This window comes from Lampetra fluviatilis, chromosome 7 (genome assembly GCF_964198595.1).
Source record: "Lampetra fluviatilis chromosome 7, kcLamFluv1.1, whole genome shotgun sequence".
Lineage (NCBI taxonomy): Eukaryota > Metazoa > Chordata > Hyperoartia > Petromyzontiformes > Petromyzontidae > Lampetra > Lampetra fluviatilis.
The window spans coordinates 8,749,236-8,756,991 of record NC_136281.1 but is presented as its reverse complement, the minus strand read 5'-3'; positions in this window follow the sequence as shown (position 1 = coordinate 8,756,991).

Here is a 7,756-nt window from a genome sequence, read left to right as displayed (position 1 = left end):
ACTAGTGACGAATTGGCCACGTTCTGTTTACGTGACAAACCTCACTAGTTGGCTGTGTCGGGTGGTGGCGGGTTTTAACGAGACATTTCTATATTTACGCGATCTAACCCAAAAACCTCTATGATGGATGATATTGGTCGCAAAAGCCTCCTACGTGTTAAACTGACATTTGTCCATCGCGTAACAACTTGATTTGATTGGCTGTTCGGTGCTGGAGGGTTATAGTTTAACAACTGTCATACACCTACACGATGATCTAACCCAAAATAAACGAATTATTAATTGATTTGATTCGAAAGATGTGCAACATCATAGCAGATCAATATCGCAGTACGATTTTATTTTAAGATAACTGACATGATAAACTAGCTTCTGAAATTGTGTTTTAGATTACTAGGCATTTGCCAATGAATTGAAGAAAACTGTTTTTTTATGTTCAGGATATATTGATTGAATTGTCCGTGTTGGAATTTATGCATTGAAACGGATGAAATTAAAAAAAATTATACGACATATGTAAATTGCATGCTCATGTTACATGTTGGGTTATGGAGGAGGCAAAACTCGAGTAAGATATTATAGCAATTGACAAGAGAAGCTCAGCAGTGAAAAGACAAAGCACATTTCTCAATTCTTTAAATATTACCTCAAACACTGACAACTCACCACAATCCGTAGGGTCGGGGGGGGGGCAGATGAATTGTTAAAGCCCTGTTCACACTTCATAAAGTGCAGTCAATCTCCTTCTGTAACCTATATACTGCACATTAAGCATGCATGCCAAACAAGCATGGGATTCTCAGCGGAGGAAGTTAATAAAATATCGCCCCCACGTTCACATTTTTCTCACTTTTCTTAGCCTGCCGTCTTGTTCATGGTGCCGCTGTGGTGAGATGTTAACTACTTCGCCTGGTATACAGGAGGTACTTTGTTCGATCCCAACCCTGACGCCTGTTTATTTGGAGTTTGCATGTTCTCCCTGTGGCCACGTGGATTCATAATCGCGTCCTCTGGGTTTTCCCTCCTCATTTGGAAATGCGCGTTTAAAGTATTTGGCTGCTATACATTTCCACGTGATAAGCCACTTCGTTGAGCTATCATTTGTTGCCAGGTCACCTCTGAAAAAGAGCTATATAGCTTAGTGGGCTTTGCCTGGTAAAAGAACAAAACATTTTCTAGTTTATAGTCTGGTTTGTCTGATGAAAACAACTGGTGCTGTTGCACCGCCTGCATGCTCTGTAGCTATCCCCAGCGCTTAATTTTTCATGGAATATTTATTTTTTGACACCTTCCAATGAATCTCAGAACCCCCACCCTCTCTCGCCACACCAACAGTAGTGTTAGACAGGCAAAATATTTCTGGAGCTCCGCCCTGGACAGCTCCACCTTTAGATTAAGCCCTGGCCTATGCCACTGTTAAAGGCCACGTAACTGGAAGGCAATACCTTCGGCGACTCACATCGCAAATTGCGTGGTAATTTTTGAAACAAACAAATTAACGATGCCTAGGGAGGATGCCTCTGCCAGCAGATAGCGGCATAGGGCCCTCTGTAATCACAGAGGCCACGTGGCCGCTGTGATGTGCGCCGCCTGACCTCCTGCTCCACCCTCCGGCTTGACCTCCGCGCGAGTGCCAGCGCTGAACGGATCGCCGGGGGTCACCGCAATTTGGCCTGGGTTGTCCCATCTGACCCCCGAGGTAACCGAAGGCCATGCTAATTCTTCTGTAATTGTGGACAAATCGCAATTGTTGTGTAATTGAATGGCAGTGACAAGGCTCGACCTGTGGCCGCTACGTCACAGTATTTATATTTATTTTTTGTGTCCTCCCAATGCGAAGGGCGTGGGTGAGATGGACGCAGAACATTCCTGAATGTGCAGTGAAGAGTGAAGGAAGTTGTTTTTGTATTTTTTTTTGCCAATAGTGATACGGTTTGTGTTTGTGTTCCAAACCTACTCTATATAAAGTGTGTGTGACTAGACACTGTACCGTGTATTTGAATATCACCTTTAAATACAATATTATTTCAACTTATCGTCACGTATCCTTACTACCGTGTGTTTGTAGAGTTAACGGCCCAGCTAGAGCTGCTGTCTTCATAATTATTTCAAAAATGGATATTTCATAGACAGCCTGAAAAGTGTTTTGGTGCTTTCGGCCACACCAAAAAAATTAATGAAAGTAATTATTCATCACGCTGTTCGTATTTATTCCTAGCCAGTATATAAAACGAGGTTCTTGAAACTAGTGCTTAAGTAGCACGTTCTGTGCCAGTGACTGATTAAAAGAGTGTGCAAGCTATTGGTAGAAATGCATACACAGCAGATGTAAAGTGATCCTCACAAATGATGCCTCTTCTGCTCTTGGCTGATAATTAAATCTGTAATCAGAACCCAGTGAAACTACCAATTAGCACTTACCTGGCAGCTCAGACAATGGGACACTTGGATTAACTGAGAAGCGGGCCACTGCCGCATATGATACCAATTGCATATGCGGTGTCCCTGACTCCTTGCTCGTCACGATATGTATGGTAAAAGGTGCACCCACACTTTACCCCACCATGCACAACCTGCCACTTGACTAACTGAGGCAGAGGGGTTTAACGAAACTTGTCCATTTAACACGTAGGCTTTCGTGATCAATGATATCCATAAGAGGTTTTTTTTGGGTTAGATCGCGTAAATATATAAATGTGTCGTTAAAACACGCCACCACCCGACACAGCCAACTAGTAAGGGTTGTCACGTGAACAGAACGTGGCCAATTCGTCACTAGTACAGCACACCGGTGTGTTGGAGACAGTAAGACTTCTCCACAAATCTGGCTGTCTCCTGATGAAGCTAGTTGTAATTACTGGCGAAACGTCGTACTTAGATTGTAAATGTTGTGGCTTGGCTCTCAAACACACCGGCGTGCTGTACTAGTCACGTAGATAGAAACAATTATAACAAAAATAATAAAGTGAATACAAAAAAAGATGCATTTTTATTATTATTATTATTATTATTATATTTTAATTCATTTTATTATTATTATTATTATTCTATCCACGTGACTTTACCGAAAGAACCAAAGAACAAGTCAAGTTGATTTTTGTTTAACCAGGTGAGAACTCAAGAGACCAGGATAGGAGCCTCAGTAATAAGAGTGACTTGGAGCAACAAAAGGACAAAATCAAAACAAGTCATCCGTACCGCAATAAGGCAAATATAAATTGGAGCAAAAAACACATTTGTCACATGAGCATTCTAAAATATTGCACACACATGAATCAATGTTACAAAATAAATTCATTGAAGTGAAAGTTCGCTCGGGCTTATTATTTTTAGACTCGTCACAGTACAATTACAGTTGAGTTACAGAAACATTAAACAGACATAAAGTTGGTGAGTATTGTAAATCATATGTTAACAAACAAAGCAAGTTCATATGATAAAAACAACTCATAAAATCTAAACATAATGGAACAAAATATACCATTTGTTTTTATTAGACGAAAAAATATCGGTTGCTCTGATCACTGCATTACTGTTAACGGTGCAAACCTGATTAAAATATAAAGCCTTATGTCCAACAGCTGTCATGCCACAGTTTTATGAAAAATCGAGGCGCTATCTTACGGTGGTGCCCTGAGTGCGTAATTGTTTTAACGTTTGTCCACTGCTGTCAGAAAATTCAGAACATATGCGAGCAGGGTAATGGGATATGTTGTTTTTCCTCGAGTGGGAAATGGGAGGTCAGGTCAAGAAAATGAGAACCGTTGCCACGTTGTGTATCCAGACAGCAGAATCTGAACGTAAGGCGATATCAACAAATGATTTTATAAATCAATACGGATTGTAAAATACACCGTGCGAGAATGTAGATGCTTGCTATCACGAGGCATTGAAAAGAAAATAAAGAAAATACAGTTATGGAATGAAATAATTTGCTTCGTGGTAATATTTACTTTAAAACACATATTTATAAATAACCCTGGCCGTTGTGTAAAACTTTGCGTTATTGATGAATAAAATAAATATTAAAAAGAGTGATCGTTCGTACGAAAGGAATTTGACCTAAGCGCTGGATGGATTTTTTTTTATTTACTTAAATGTTTTCATGAACACTTGTAGAATTATTCATTCGTGTACTCAACTAAACTATTTGTTTTATTTTACCAGGTAAGGCCCACCGGGCTATACTGTATAGCCCTTTTTCAGAAGCAACCTGGCCAGAAATGACAGCTCAACGAAGTGGCTTATCATGTGGACATGTAACCAGGGAGAAGGATATCATTGCATGAACTGCAGCCATGTACAGGTAGCAGAGTGAAGGATGTACAGATATTTACTCTATAGCCAAGTAAGGGCACATTTGGGGTGGAGTGGTGGTGTCGTGGTTAGCGTGCTGCACTGAGAACTCAGTGACATGCATTTGATTCCCGGCCATGGCTAACATCACTGGCCAATGGTACTTGAACCGATCCTGGCAGCCCCCCAGCCCACCTAAATTTCACCAACCCGCACTGACCATTGTGGTGAAATACTGCGTAGTCGAATAAGTGAAACAACTCCCCATGGACCAATATCACAGCGTGGGGGAAGCCTTCATCCAGCAGTGGATTTCCAAAAGGGCCATGAATGCAAGAGGCCACTGAGGACGAAAGGTGACTTTGCCAAAGGATGCATGGTTCAACACAGCTACGGCCAAGACATGTAAAACGAAATAAAACTGGGCACACCTTTCAACAGCACTGCCGTAAGAGAACACAACCCAGTAAACGCGCCAACGTTGGGTCAACGTTGGCGCGTGTTTGGACCAGTTGGGCCACCTTTGGCCCAGACTTTCGTGTATATTGGGACCACTGCCTTCAAAGCACATGTGTTATCAAGAAGAAGGATCATTGCCAGAGAAGGCGAGTGGGGACAAGACCCGAAATATCGCCAATTATATATATTTTAATTTAAGGCAGTGTTGCTGATAATAAGTCTGCTCAGTTTTAAAAAATATAAATAATTCCTCTTGTGCCCCGCTGCGACTGCGGCATCAAGTGACAAGCAAATACATTTCAAAATCAAACAAAGCAGAGCGACTTTTGCGCATCCATAACAAACATTCGCCGTATATATATATTCAAATTGCAGCTAATTGTGGGTTACAAGAGGAAATAAACGAAAACAGAATTTTCTGTTGGTGCACAATATCAGTTCTCTCAACTAGAAAACACAACAACGAAGAGCCATTCCGCTGCACAACCGCGACAACGCGTGCAGTGGCGCAGCATCAGCTGTTGGTGTTGATCCGCCTCGCTTGCAAGACTGCGCGGAGTGGGTTGTGGATTTCCTGCGGGAGGGAGCGAGTTCTTTTTAAATCCTTTATATTAAGTTCACTTGCTTGCTTGCGCGCTTACGACCGTGCAAATCTTTCTGTCGTTTTCTAACCCACTTCCCGTGATCCAATCGAGCTGACATTTTGCACACAGACTCGTTGTGCGTGACAATTTATTTTCGTGAATTTTTTTTCTCCAAATTTTTACATTTTTTAGGAGTTTTTTTAAAATATTTAATTTCCAATTGCTTAATGGTGGAGGGCAATCATCTGACCCATAGGTGGCAGCCATCTCAAGCCAGAGGACGAGATGACTCTAGCCGCCACGCATATAAAGGATTTATAGTGAAAAACTTTGTTTTTACGGGTTAATTTATTCGATTTGAAGCTTTCGTGACTGCAGGGATTCATCTTCTTGGTTCTTTCGGTAAAGTCACGTAGAAGGGAAGTAATAAAAGAATACAAATAAAACATAATAAAATAATTCTCGCGACGATATTCAGACGCTGTCTCCCCGACAGACCTGGTCTTCACCTGAGGACGGCTGCTTGCGTTGTGGCCGAAACGTCGTGAGAATTATTTTATTATGTTTTATTTTTTATTATTTTATTACTTCCCTTCTACGTGACTTTACCGAAAGAACCAAGAAGAGGAGCGCGTTCTGTCGGGTTCTGTGCTGCGTAGGTGTTCACGGTCGTGCTGTAACTACGGATCTCCTGATGCAATGGCGGAGACAGGATTTTCAGGTAGGGGGGGGGGCAACCCATCCAGGAATAAAAAATGATAGAGGAGTTGTTAGTAAGTAAGGACTTGTCCCTTGCTTTTTATTCGACGCGTTTGCGGCGATGGCGCAGCCATCGATCGAGAGTCGAATTCGAACCGCGTTGTGTGATCGGCATCGCGCTCGCTGAAGGTGTTAATGCCTGCAGGGAAGTCGTGTATTCTATACGCAACTGCGCACAATTCTGAAACACTTATAACTGCGTTGTCGTTACTTATTGCCAATTATGGACTCAGACTATTGTCCTATAATCTCATATAGTCCCTGGCACATAATAATATGCTACAAATTGGCAGTGGGGGTCGCAAAATGCCGATTTATTACTAATACACCCCAATGATCCGATCGAAATTAGGGATTTCGATCGGATCATTGGGGGGGCACGTGCCACTCCAACCTCCGCCAGTGCTCCGATGTGTTTCCATGTGGTGGTACCGCGTGTTGTACGGCACGATGCCCCGACGTTTCGCCCTACGTGTTTGCAGCTTCCTCAAATCGATTCCCGAAGAAGCTCCGAGCACGTGGAGCGAAGTGCCTTCTCTGATGGCTGTACCAAATGTTGCTTTGGCACGGTTGTTCCTGCACATCGCTCCACCCTGCTGTCGTTAGTTTGTCCAGCAACAGAAGCAGGAGAGAAGCTGCCAGCGCGTGGAGCTTCACGGCGGACAAGGAAGCCAATCAGCCCTCAAACACAAACGGAGAACGTGTTGGCGGCGCTTGGTTATTATGTATTGTTCTCCGCCCCCTTTCGCCCGTTCGCCCGCCCCCTCCTGCTCCCCGATACGCGCCTCTCCCCCCCCCACCAGCCTCCGTTGCCACCTAAGAAGCAAGGGGACTTGTGGAAGCAACGCTGCGGGTTCCAGCTGCCCGTAGGGGCGGCACGGTGTGGTACCACATGACGCGGGGGGGTGGGGGGGGCACGAGGGGCAGGCGGTCATTCTCCATTTGCGAAAAAGTGCAGCGAGATCAACAACACAATGCACCGCTTCTTCATTCTGACAAGTCCGCCGGGTTGCAGGGTCAGTTTGTAAGCGCATTTTCTGCATTTTTTCGCATGAAGTTACTAAGTGAGTGCACATTTCCACGCGCCCGCCCTACCACCGCCCGCCCGCCTTTGAAGATGAGAGATAATTTAGGTCATCGCTCTGTTGCTGAGTGGCGTTCACAAACTAGTGCTTTGATTGACAGAAAGAAAAACACAAACCATGAAAAATGCCCGCTACTGTGGCATTGCCCTTTAATGTCGCTCGGTTATGACCGTACAATGTGTTTGTCGGATATTTCTTTAAGGATGAAAATGTGCTTGAGCGGAATAAAACAAACACGAAATATAAGCGAACGTGCAAGGCACTTGTGTTTATTTTCTGCTGCGGACTTTATTGTTGTTCTCATATAAATGAGAAGAAGAAAAAAAAAACTCTGTGCCATAATTTGTACCGAGAGGTCGTTGCCAAGTGGCATGACCGGGATCAGTATTGCAGTTGTCAACCCTAAATCATTGTCACCGCACAGTGCTCGGAGGGGAGAGAGCGTAGAGACAGACACGAGCCTTGTATAGTTTTGCTAAAGCATCAGAAATCTAAACAGATCCCGATGCACTTATCACATCCAGATGCTCCAACAGCCCGATGGCAGGCGCGATAGTAATAGGCTGCATATTG